The 11382-nt window shown below is 46.0% G+C and overlaps 1 protein-coding gene across 1 annotated transcript in view; it reads left to right on the top strand.

Annotated features, from left to right (window-relative positions):
- The first annotated feature begins 2316 nt into the window (after positions 1-2316).
- The window catches only part of MBTPS1 (membrane bound transcription factor peptidase, site 1), a 49517-nt gene continuing 40451 nt past the window's right edge, over positions 2317-11382 (top strand). The window contains exons 1-2 of the mRNA XM_038771925.1: positions 2317-2390; positions 9824-9873. The gene's annotated coding sequence lies outside the window, so the exon portion shown is untranslated. The remainder of the gene's footprint in view (positions 2391-9823; positions 9874-11382) is intronic.

Raw genomic sequence — 11382 nt, 5'->3', positions numbered from 1 at the left:
CTTTGATCAGGTCAGATAAAAATAATAATAATAATGATATTATGATTAAGTGATAAGTAGTAAGCACTTATTACTTATTATTAAGTAATTATTATTAAGTATTATTATTAATAATAATAAGTAATAAGTGCTTACTATATGCCAAGCACTGTACTAAGTGCTGGGGCAGATACAGGATAATCAGGTCCCACATGGGGCTCACAGTCTATGTAGGAGGGAAAACAGGTGTTGAATCCCCATTTTACAAATGAGGGAATTGAGGCACAGAAAAATTCAGGTGATTCTTTTTTTAATGGCATTTATTAAGCGCTTACTATATGCAAAGCACTGTTCTAGGCGCTGGGGAGGTCACAAGGTGATCAGGTTGTCCCACAGGGGGCTCACAGTCTTAATCCCCATTTTACAGATGAGGGAACTGAGGCACAGAGAAGCTAAGTGACTTGCCCGAAGTCACACAGCTGACAACTGGCAGAGCCAGGATTTGAACCCATGAACTCCAAAGCCCGGGCTCTTTCCAGTGAGCCACGCAAGGTCACACAGCTAAGTGGCAGAGTGGGAATTAGAACCCCGGGCCTCTGTCTCCCAGGCCCATCCTCTTTCTAATGGCCACACTACTCTCCTATTTCTCTGGGTCTCAGTTTCCTCATCTGTAAAAGGGGGATAAGAACTGTGTCAGACCTGTTTAGGGTCTTGGTCTAGGGTCTCCTGTTTAGAGAAGCAGCGTGGCTTAGTGGAAAGAGCACGGGCTTTGGCATCAGAGGTCATGGGTTCAAATCCCCGCTCTGCCAGCATGGGCTTTGGAGTCAGAGGTCGTGGGTTCAAATCCCTGCTCTGCCAATTGTTAGCTGTATGACTTTTGGGCAAGTCACTTAACTTCTCTGGGCCTCAGTTACCTCATCTGTAAAATGGGGATTAAGACTGAGCGCCCCACTTGGGACAACCTGATCACCTTGTGTCCTCCCCAGCGCTTAGAACATAGTAAGTGCTTAACAAATGCTATTATTATTATTATCTTGGCCACTAGACCCTAGTGGACCTTGGGACTTTGGGGGATACTCTCCCAAGCGCTCAGTACAATGCTCTGCACAAAATAAGGGCTGCGTGGCTCAGTGGAAGGAGCCTGGGCTTTGGAGTCAGAGGTCACGGGTTCAAATCCCGATTCCGCCACTTGTCTGCTGTGTGACTTTGGGCAGGTCACTTCACTTCTCTGGGCCTCAGTTCCCTCATCTGTAAAATGGGGATGAAGACTGTGAGCCCCCCGTGGGACAACCTGATCACCTTGTATCCTCCCCAGCGCTTAGAACAGTGCTCTGCACATAGTAAGCGCTTAACAAATGCTATTATTATTATTATTGTTATTATTATCTTGGCCACTAGACCCTAGTGGACCTTGGGGGATACTCTCCCAAGTGCTCAGTACAATGCTCTGCACAAAATAAGGGAGCCTGGGCTTTGGAGTCAGAGGTCACGGGTTCAAATCCCGACTCCGCCACTTGTCTGCTGTGTGACTTTGGGCAGGTCACTTCTCTGGGCCTCAGTTCTCTCATCTGTAAAATGGGGATTAAGACTGTGAGCCCCCCGTGGGACAACCTGATCACCTTGTAACCTCCCCAGCGCTTAGAACAGTGCTTTGCACATAGTAAGTGCTTAATAAACGCTATAAAAAATTAATATCAGTGATTGATTGCTTAGGAAATTACAATGGAGTTTGGTGGATAAGATCCCTGCGCTTAAGGAGCTTCCAATCTAGAAGGAGAGACAGACTTTAAAAGAAGTTCCAGGTAGGGGAGGCAACCATGAGGATAGGTTACAGATAAGGGGGTGGTGGTGGGGGAATGTTACATCATCATCATCAATCGTATTTATTGAGCGCTTACTGTGTGCAGAGCACTGTACTAAGCGCTTGGGAAGTCCAAGTTGGCAACATAGTCCCTCCCCAACAGTGGGCTCACAGTCTAAAAGATGCACTTTAAGTTACACTTGAACTGTCCGTGGATTTGGAGGTGTCTCTGGACAGGGTGTGTCTTTCTGCGTTAAATAGCGTGCTGGGGACTAAAGCAGCAACAAAAAGCAGCCCTTCCACTTTAATGGCAGCCGACTCCCTCAGCCCAATGCATCCACCATTCCACTTGGCAGCTCCCCACTGGCCCTGCCTCTTTGACGCAAACCATCGCGAGAATTGGACTGGGCCGAGGGCGCGCGCACGCGCCGTCGTGAGGCCTGGGGGCGCAGTGGTCGGCGCTGCTGGGTGATCTCGCCAGCGCTGTAGGTCTCGCGAGAGTTAGCCGTAAACAGCCCAAAATGGAGCGGCAGGGTGCGCGCGCCGCCGCCGCCGGGCCGTTACGGGCTGGGGTTTAAAGGGGCCGTTTGGTCACCGACCCGAGCAGCAGGTATGTCTTCCTCCCCTCAAACCACCCCCTTCTCCTTGGAATGGGGGGCCGGTGAGGGCCGGCCGCCATGCTCTTTCCTTCACCTCGCCGCTCCGTCCCGGAGCAGGGCCTGGGGTTGGTTTGTGTGTGTGTGTGTGTGTGTGTGTGGGGTGGGGGGGGGGGGGAGCCCTGAGGAAAAAGAAGGTCCGTGTCTCCTCATCTCCGCTGCATCCTCCCCTTCCTGCACTTCAACCCGATCCCGGTTTCTTTTTCTTTTTTTTTTTAATGGCATTTATTAAGCGCTTACTATGTGCAGAGCCCTGTTCTAAGCGCTGGGGAATTTCCAAGGTGATCCGGTTGTCCCCCGGGGGGCGCACAGTCTTCATCCCCATTTTCCAGATGAGGGAACTGAGGCCCAGAGAAGTGAAGTGACTTAATAATAATAATGGCATTTATTAAGCGTTTACTATGTGCAAAGCACTGTTCTAAGCGCTGGGGAGGTTACAAGGCCCTACTGAGAGTTCACCTCCTCCAGGAGGCCTTCCCAGACTGAGCCCCTTCCTTCCTCTCCCCCTCTTCCCCCTCTCCATCCCCCCGTCTTACCTCCTTCCCTTCCCCACAGCACCTGTATATATGTATATATGGTTGTACATATTTATTACTCTATTTATTTATTTTACTTTTACATATCTATCCTATTTATTTTATTTTGTTAGTATGCTTGGTTTTGTTCTCTGTCTCCCCCTTTTAGACTGTGAGCCCACTGTTGGGTAGGGACTGTCTCTATATGTTGCCAATTTGTACTTCCCAAGCGCTTAGTATAGTGCTCTGCACATAGTAAGCGCTCAATAAATACGATTGATGATGATGATACAAAGTTATCAAAGTTAGAGAAGCAGCGTGGCTCAGTGGAGAAGAGCCTGGGCTTTGAAGTCAGAGGTCATGGGTTCAAACCCTGGCTCCGCCAATTGTCAGCTGTGTGACTTTGGGCAAGTCACTTAACTTCTCTGTGCCTCAGTTACCTCATCTGTAAAATGGGGATTGAGACTGTGAGCCCCACGAGGGACAACCTGATCACCTTGTAACCTCCCCAGCGCTTAGAACAGTGCTTTGCACATAGTAAGCGCTTAATAAATGCCATTAAAAAAAAAAAAAGATCAGGTTGTCCCACGTGAGGCTCACAGTCTTAATCCCCATTTGACAGATGAGGTAATTTAGGCTCAGAGAAGTTAACTGACTTGCCCAAAGTCACACAGCTGACAAGTGGTGGAGCCGGGATTTGAACCCATGACCTCTGACTCTAAAGCCCGGGCTTTTTCCACTGAGCCACGCTGCTGCTTCTTCTTTCTCCCGTTCTCCTCAGCCCCTTTCCTCTCCCCCGAGATAGCATCTCCCGGGCCCGGGGATCCCGCCCAAGCCCCCCAGGGATTCCAGGCCTGGTGGTGGGGGGAATGCGGTCTGCTGAGACCTTCCCAAACCGAGCCCCTTCCTTCTTCTCCCCCTCGTTCCCCTCTCCATCCCCCTCATCTTACCTCCTTCCCTTCCCCACAGCACCTGTATATATGTTTGTACATATTTATTACTCGATTTATTTATTTTACTTGTACATATCTATTCTATTTTATTTTGGTAGTATGTTTGGATTTGTTCTCTGCCCCCCCCCCCCCTTATCATCATCACCAATCGTATTTATTGAGCGCTTACTGTGTGCAGAGCACTGTACTAAGCGCTTGGGAAGTCCAAGTTGGCAACATATAGAGACAGTCCCTACCCAACAGTGGGCTCACAGTCTAAAAGGGGGAGACAGAGAACAAAACCAAACATACTAACAAAATAAAATAAATAGGATAGATATGTACAAGTAAAATAAATAGAGTAATAAATATGTACAAACATATATACATATATACAGGTGCTGTGGGGAAGGGAAGGAGGTAAGATGGGGGGATGGAGAGGGGGGCCAGGGGGAGAGGAAGGAAGGGGCTCAGTCTGGGAAGGCCTTTTAGACTGTGAGTCCACTGTTGGGTAGGGACTGTCTCTGTATGTTTCCAATTTGTACTTCCCAAGCGCTTAGTACAGTGCTCTGCACATAGCGCTCAATAAATACGATTGATGATGATGATGATGACTGGCTCTATATGTTGCCAACTTGTACTTCCCAAGCGCTTAGTACAGTGCTCTGCACACAGTAAGCGCTCAATAAATACGATTGATTGCTGAGGGAAAGTCTGGGAGTCAGAGAGTCAGGACGAGTCGAGTACCCCTGGAGCATTTCCATCTCTAGGAATTATGGTGTTTGGTAATCGCTTACGGTGTGTCAGCGCTGTACTAAGCGCTGGGGTGGATCCAAGGTTGGACGCAGTCCCTGCCTTGCGTCTCTAATCCTTTAGACTCCCCGGTTCCTTCGTCCTTTGCCAGAGAGGCTTGGAGAGCGTCAAGCGCTGGGAAGAAAAACGTCGGAATAGTTCGGGATATTACAGTTCTTTGGGTTTGGGGGGGACTTCATTCACTCAGTCGTATTTATTGAGCGCTCACTGTGTGCAAAGCACTGTATTAAGTGCTTAATTCATATTCATAATTAATAATAAGCACATAATTCGTGTTACGTAGCTATTAAGCACTTAATTCATATTCATATTAAGCGCATAATTTGTGTTACTAGCAATATATGTAATGTGTTAAGCGCTGGGAAATTCAGATCGGACACGGTCTCTGCTCCCCGCGAGGTTCCCAATCTAAGGAGTTGTTTTTAGAAGGGGAGAGAAAGTGGGAATATTGAGCGGGATATGGGGAAGGGGGGAATTGGAGGATTGGGTCCGCAGAGAGTAGAGCCTTGGAGGACAAGAGAGGGGCCATAATGGGAGCTAGATAGGGTCCCGGGAGGTGGAAGCTTTGAATGTCTGGATGCAGGTACGTAGGATCCAGACATGATAGGTACACGATACGTACATGATAGGTCTGTAGCTGTGATAGCTTTTTTTTTTTATAATGGCATTTATTAAGCGCTTACTATGTGCAAAGCACTGTTCTAAGCGCTGGGGAGGTTACAAGGTGATCAGGTTGTCCCTCGTGGGGCTCACAGTCTTCATCCCCATTTTACAGATGAGGTAACTGAGGCCCAGAGAAGTTAAGCGACTTGCCTAAAGTCACACAGCTGACAATAGGTGGAGCCAGGATTTGAACCCATGACCTCTGACTCCAAAGCCCGTGCTCTTTCCACTGAGCCACGCTGCTTCTCTGAGCTGCTTCTTCTTTCAGAGCAGAGTGTGACATGCTGGGTCTGCAACTCGTCGCCTCCAGTCCAATCCCAAGGAAATATTTTTGGGGGCTGCTAAAGCCCCGAGGTTAGTTTGGCATGCATGGCTGGCGTGGTTTTCTTCTGTAACCCCCGTAGCCTCGACCCTCGCATGGGCCTGTTTCAGATCAATCAATCAATCAATCAGTCAATTGTATATATTGAGCGCTTACTGTGTGCAGAGCACTGTACTAAGCGCTTGGGAAGTACAAGTTGGCAACATATAGAGACAGTCCCTACCCAACAGCGGGCTCACAGTCTAAAAGGGGGATACAGAGAACAAAACCAAACGTACTAACAAAATAAAATAAATAGAATAGATATGTACAAGTAAAATAAATAGAGTAATAAATATGTACAAACATATATACATATATACGGGTGCTGTGGGGAAGGGAAGGAGGTGAGATGAGGGGAATGGAGAGGGGGACGTGCCTCGGTTCAGCCGCGGCTGGGAATAATAATAATAACGATGATATTTATTAAGCACTTACTATGTGCCGGGCACTGTAGATACAAGGTAACCAGGTTGTCCCACGTGGGGTTCACAGTCTTAATCCCCATTTTACGGATGAGGTAACAGAGGCACAGAGGAGTTAAGTGACTTGGCCAAAGTCACAGCCGACAAGTGGCGGAGTCAGGATTCGAACCCATGACCTCCGACTCCCGAACCAGGGCTCTTTCCACTGAGCCACGCTGCTTCTCCGTGGCTATGGGGAAGTGATCTGCAGTATCGCTCAGCTCCCGCTTCAGGCCTCCTTGGGCTGAGAGGTGACTGGGTAGTGGCCTCTGGCAAGTGTGACCTCGGTAGGGCTATACAGTGCTCAGTAAGTGCTAATCCTGTCTTTGCCAGAAATGCATGAGAAGCGGCGTGGCGTAGTGGAAAGCACGCTGGCTCTGGAGTCAGAGGCCGTGGGTTCTAATCCCGGCTCCACCACTTGCCTTCTGCGTGACCTTGGGCAAGCCACGTCTCTGTGCCTCAGTTACCTCATCTGTAAAATGGGGATTAAGACTGTGCGCCCCACGTGGGACAACCTGATTATCTTGGATCTATCCCAGGGCTTGGAACAGTAATAATAATGACGGCATTTATTAAGCGCTTACTATGTGTAAATCACTGTTCTAAGCGCTGGGGAGTTTACAAGGTGATCAGGTTGTCCCACGGGGGGGCTCACAGTCTTAAACCCCATTTTACAGATGAGGGAACTGAGGCCCAGAGAAGTGAAGTGACTTGCCCATAGTCACACAGCTGACAAGTGGCGGAGCCGGGGTTTGAACCGATGACCTCTGACTCCAAAGCCCGGGCTCTTTCCACTGAGCCACGCTGCTTCCCCAGTACTTGGCACATAGTAAGCGCTTAACAAATGCCATCATCATTATTTATTATTATTATGTGCGTGGCTTTCGACTACTTCATGTGGTTGGTTTTTTAAAAGCGAATTACCCCTTGACCCAGTTGACCTGCTGATTTGTTTTTAAAATGTGATGAGAGCAGAATAATAAGCTATTTTGGATTTGGGTAATGTCTTCTCCCTGTAATGTGTTATGTCTGATTCTTTGCATGCCAGTATGAGTTAGTGGGTTTTTAAACATCAAACTTTTTCTTGTCTAAAAGACTTTAACCCCATCTTAGCATAACAAACTGGCCGTGACCTTTAAGAACAAATTATCTTTCTGATTCCTGGTAGGGTCTGGTATCAAATTTTAATGGTTATCTTGGTTGCCCTGTATAACATAGTTCATAACCATTTCACGTAGTGATTATCTTCCCCAAGCCCCAGTTTCAAAACAGATTATTGATTTAAAAGGTTAGTTTCCTTTTCTTCCTCTTTTGCTTCAAATTGGCAGGTTGTCGTTTTAGGATCAGGATGCATTAAAGATGTGTTAGCTCAAAATGTTGTTGTAATTAAAGCAAGTGATTTAATGACATTTTATGGATGCCATGTTATCATCAATCATTCATGCCTACTGTGCACAGAGCATTCATCATGCCAATATTAGAACTGAATCCGTATTGGGCCAGTAATTCATTTTAAGCTTTCTGAGGTTACTTCTATAGCTGTGTAGTCTACATAGCCCAAGTGAACAATATATTAATATTTATGTGGGGCTAACACTATACAGTCAGGTGTTTTGGGGTTTTTTTTTTGTAATGATACTTATTAAGTGCTTACTATTTGCCAGGCACCGTAAGCCCTGGGGTAGCTTCAAGAGAATCAATTTGGGCATAGTCCCTGTCCCACTTGGAGCTCCCAGTCTAAGTTCTCCCTTAACATGGGAGTTGCATCCCCAAGGAACCTTGTGAAAGGAGAAATCACATCCTACTTATGCCTTGACTGATGCCACGGGGCAGCTGATGCAAGCTGTTTGTTCCGACATTGCATCGTGTTTCATCTAAGTAGATGCCTGTTGTCAGAAAAATATTCCCTAATTCCTCAAAAGCATTCTACCTAAAGTGCATATTGGAAGCCCGTGTTCTTGCAAAGCTGACGGCATGCTGTGTGTTTAGTAAACACAAATTGTTGTGGGTTTTGACCCCCCCCCAACCCAGCCCGAGGCAAATTAGTTCAGTCTGTACTGTTTTTCTGTTATAGACATGGCTAGCATGCATATTGCTGTACAAAAGTACAGGTAGTTTCCCTATAATGTGAGAGTTGTATTTTTGCAGAGACCTGTGTCAAAGTACTCTTGGGTTGTTGTACCTAGTGTCTGATCCCACACCCATACACAAGTTTCTTTCTGACCACCATATCATACCGTTTCCAGGCAGAGGCATGTTGTTGGGAGGACATATCCTCATTCTGCGTTTGTGTCCTATGCAAAAGATGTAGTGCAAGCATGCATTATAGCAGAGCTGACTGTACTGTACTTCACCAATACGGCGTAGTGATCATGCTACACCTGGTCTGGTTTTGTAAAATGGACACTCAGTTCGGTTTGAGGATGAGCCAGTGACAAAATTATTTTGCTCATTAGGTGTGATCTGGAAGTTAGACTAGATGATGATACTGTTTTGTCTACTTATCTCTTCTTTGTGACAGAGCCCTTTCCCTTGGGGTTGCTGGATCTTCTCAGTTTTCCTCAACTGTTTTGATCTATCTTCAAAGTGCCCATTTGCATCCTATTATTCACTGTTTTGATTGCAACCATATTGGGCTTGCTTTTGGTCAGCATCACATATAGAAAAAAACTAAAAAGAAATCCTGTCCAGGTGCAGCTCATGTTTGCTTTGTTTTGTTTTATGGTATTTGTTAAGCACACACTGTGTGTGAGACACTGTTCTAAGCACTGGGGTAGATACAAGTCAGTTAGGTTGGACACAGTCCCTCTCCCGCAGGGGGTCACAGTCTAAGTAGGAGGGAGAACAAGGGAACTGAGGCACAGAGAAGTTAAGTGACTCACCCAAGGTCACATAGCCAGCAATTGGCAGAGTTAGAATTAGAACCCAGGTCCTCTGACTCCCGGTTCCGTGCTCTTTCCACTAGATCATGCTATTTCTCATGTTGAATTTCATTGGTCATTTATTGTTTCTGGTGGAAGTAATCTCATAAAAGCTTTGGTTTGTCCCAGTTTTCTCTCTTTGGATTTGTTTTCCAGTAATTGGTATTTGCTAAGTGGCTCTGTAAGTGGGGATAGCAATTCCTAGCCCTGACTGCTCAGTGGGATGTTGTGATGATAAAATAAAAGAGCTTTGAATACTTGGGAAGAAAATCGCTGTAAATAAAATAGGATCTCAGTTTTACTGACCGCTGGCATTCTTTTATCTAGACTGTACTCCCGGCTGTTTTGGTTTTGGTTTTTTTAAATCAGGGGTTGGAAATAAATGTAAGCAATACTGTGGGAGCAGCTGGGATCCATCCATGCCACTTTTCCCAGTACCTTTTGGGCACCCATGAATGTGACCAGGGGAGTGGAAAATGCCTGAGTTACTGGCACCGATTCTGGAAGCCTCTGTGTAGCTGGAACCCGGAATAAAGGGGAATTTGGGAGCTTTGAGGAGCCATCCTGCTGACCTGGGCATCAGCCAGCATTCTTTCCTGCCCATGCTTCCTTAGGGAGTGGCAGGGGTTATTGACAAGGATGCTAGGGGAAACTGCACAGCTCCCCCAAGCTTTCATGGCGCCGCTTTCTGATTACTTGTGTTTTTATGGTCTTGCAGGAGCTACAGGGATAAAGAAACCTGCATTGGTGACCACAGGAAGCCAGCAAGTAAGTTTGCTGCCCTGATATTTCTGCTGTTTGGGGAGGTGGCATGGCCTGGGGAGAGTTGTGGGGGTGCCCAGGGTGCTAGTGCTGCATTTTGGGGTCCCAGATCACCAAGTCTTCCGCTTGGATATACTCCTAGGTCATCTGTAGAATTGAGATCCGCCTGTAATAACACAGAAATACCTTGGATTTGTAAAGGTCCCGGTTAAAACTAGATGACATGAAATTTGATCTCCTTGAAATGAGCCACCTTTAATTTTAAGGGTAGTGTATTCCGAACTACAAGTAGCCATTAGCCACTAACTACACTGTGCAGTCAGGCTGAGTCTAAGTCTGTGATTTGTGGTTATACAGACTTTATGTAAGTGCTACTGCAAAGCAAGATGTCCTGCTAGGAAAGTTTAATTCAGGGTCTCTGATTTTGTTCCTAAACAGACAGAAAAGGAAAGACCTTTTTTTTTTTTAGGTAATGTGGTTATGGAATAGTATGTTTTCTAATTTTTTCATTTTTCAGAATTTCGTAGTCCATCTTTTAATTTGATCATTTGACTATTAAGATATTGCAAGTAATTGATTGAATAAGAGACTGATCATTAAACTAATCTACAATTCTTACAGTCTGTTGTTTACTTTGATTCTTTTCTGGATAAGCTATTTGGCAATTCAGAATATGCAGCTCAAATTTGCAGATGCTAACAAAGCTCAAAACACTCCTGTATTTAACAGGAAGAATTATTTCTACAGAAGCCAAATGAAATTCACTGGGACAAATAGACAAGTAGAGGATAGGCACCCGTGCAGCAAAAAAAGATTCGGGGTTTGCAGTTTGACCAAAATCTGAGTGTGAACCTACAATGTGGCTGGGTGGGTTTTTTTTTTTTTTTTTGTGTGTGTGTGTGTGTGTGTGTTTTCCCTTGTTTGTTTTTTTAAAGGTCAACATGCTACCGGGATGTGTTAACTGGAGCATGACGTGCACAGCTTGGGCAGCCATCCTTCTGTTCTCTGTGTTGTTCAGAGACTTATTGGAATATCATGTTCCATTTTAGTTACTGCCCTTTAAGAGGGCTAGGGAGAAACTGGAGAAGGGCCAGAAAAGTGACAGAACTGTGACTAAAGGGATGAGAAATGGGTTCTAAGAGGAAAGGTTCAAGGAATTGGAATTGTTTAGCTTGAAGAAGAGAAGGCAGTGGATGACTGAACTACTTTCAAGTAGATGAAGGGATTTGTGAAGAGGATACCGATCAGTTGTTCTTCAAGTCCCCAGAAGATCAGACCCTCCACAGTTTGGAGGGGAAGTGGAGGGAAGTGGTGTGCAAGGGGAAAATAGATCTCATCGGTAAATCATTATTTGCAGTGGAGCCACCCAGTGATGTAGGATACTGCCTGGAAGTATAACTAAACCCATACTAAAACCATCCTTCTCTGATCCCTTGGAGTGTTTTTCTGGGTGTCATATAGATTTTATGTTGTTTGAGGGTAGGGTCTGGAATTTGAGCCCGTATCTTGTCCGTT

Source organism: Tachyglossus aculeatus, chromosome X1 (assembly GCF_015852505.1).
Source record: "Tachyglossus aculeatus isolate mTacAcu1 chromosome X1, mTacAcu1.pri, whole genome shotgun sequence".
Taxonomy (NCBI): domain Eukaryota; kingdom Metazoa; phylum Chordata; class Mammalia; order Monotremata; family Tachyglossidae; genus Tachyglossus; species Tachyglossus aculeatus.
The sequence above is the reverse complement of the archived record's forward strand: the minus strand, read 5'-3'. Positions and strand labels throughout refer to the sequence as shown.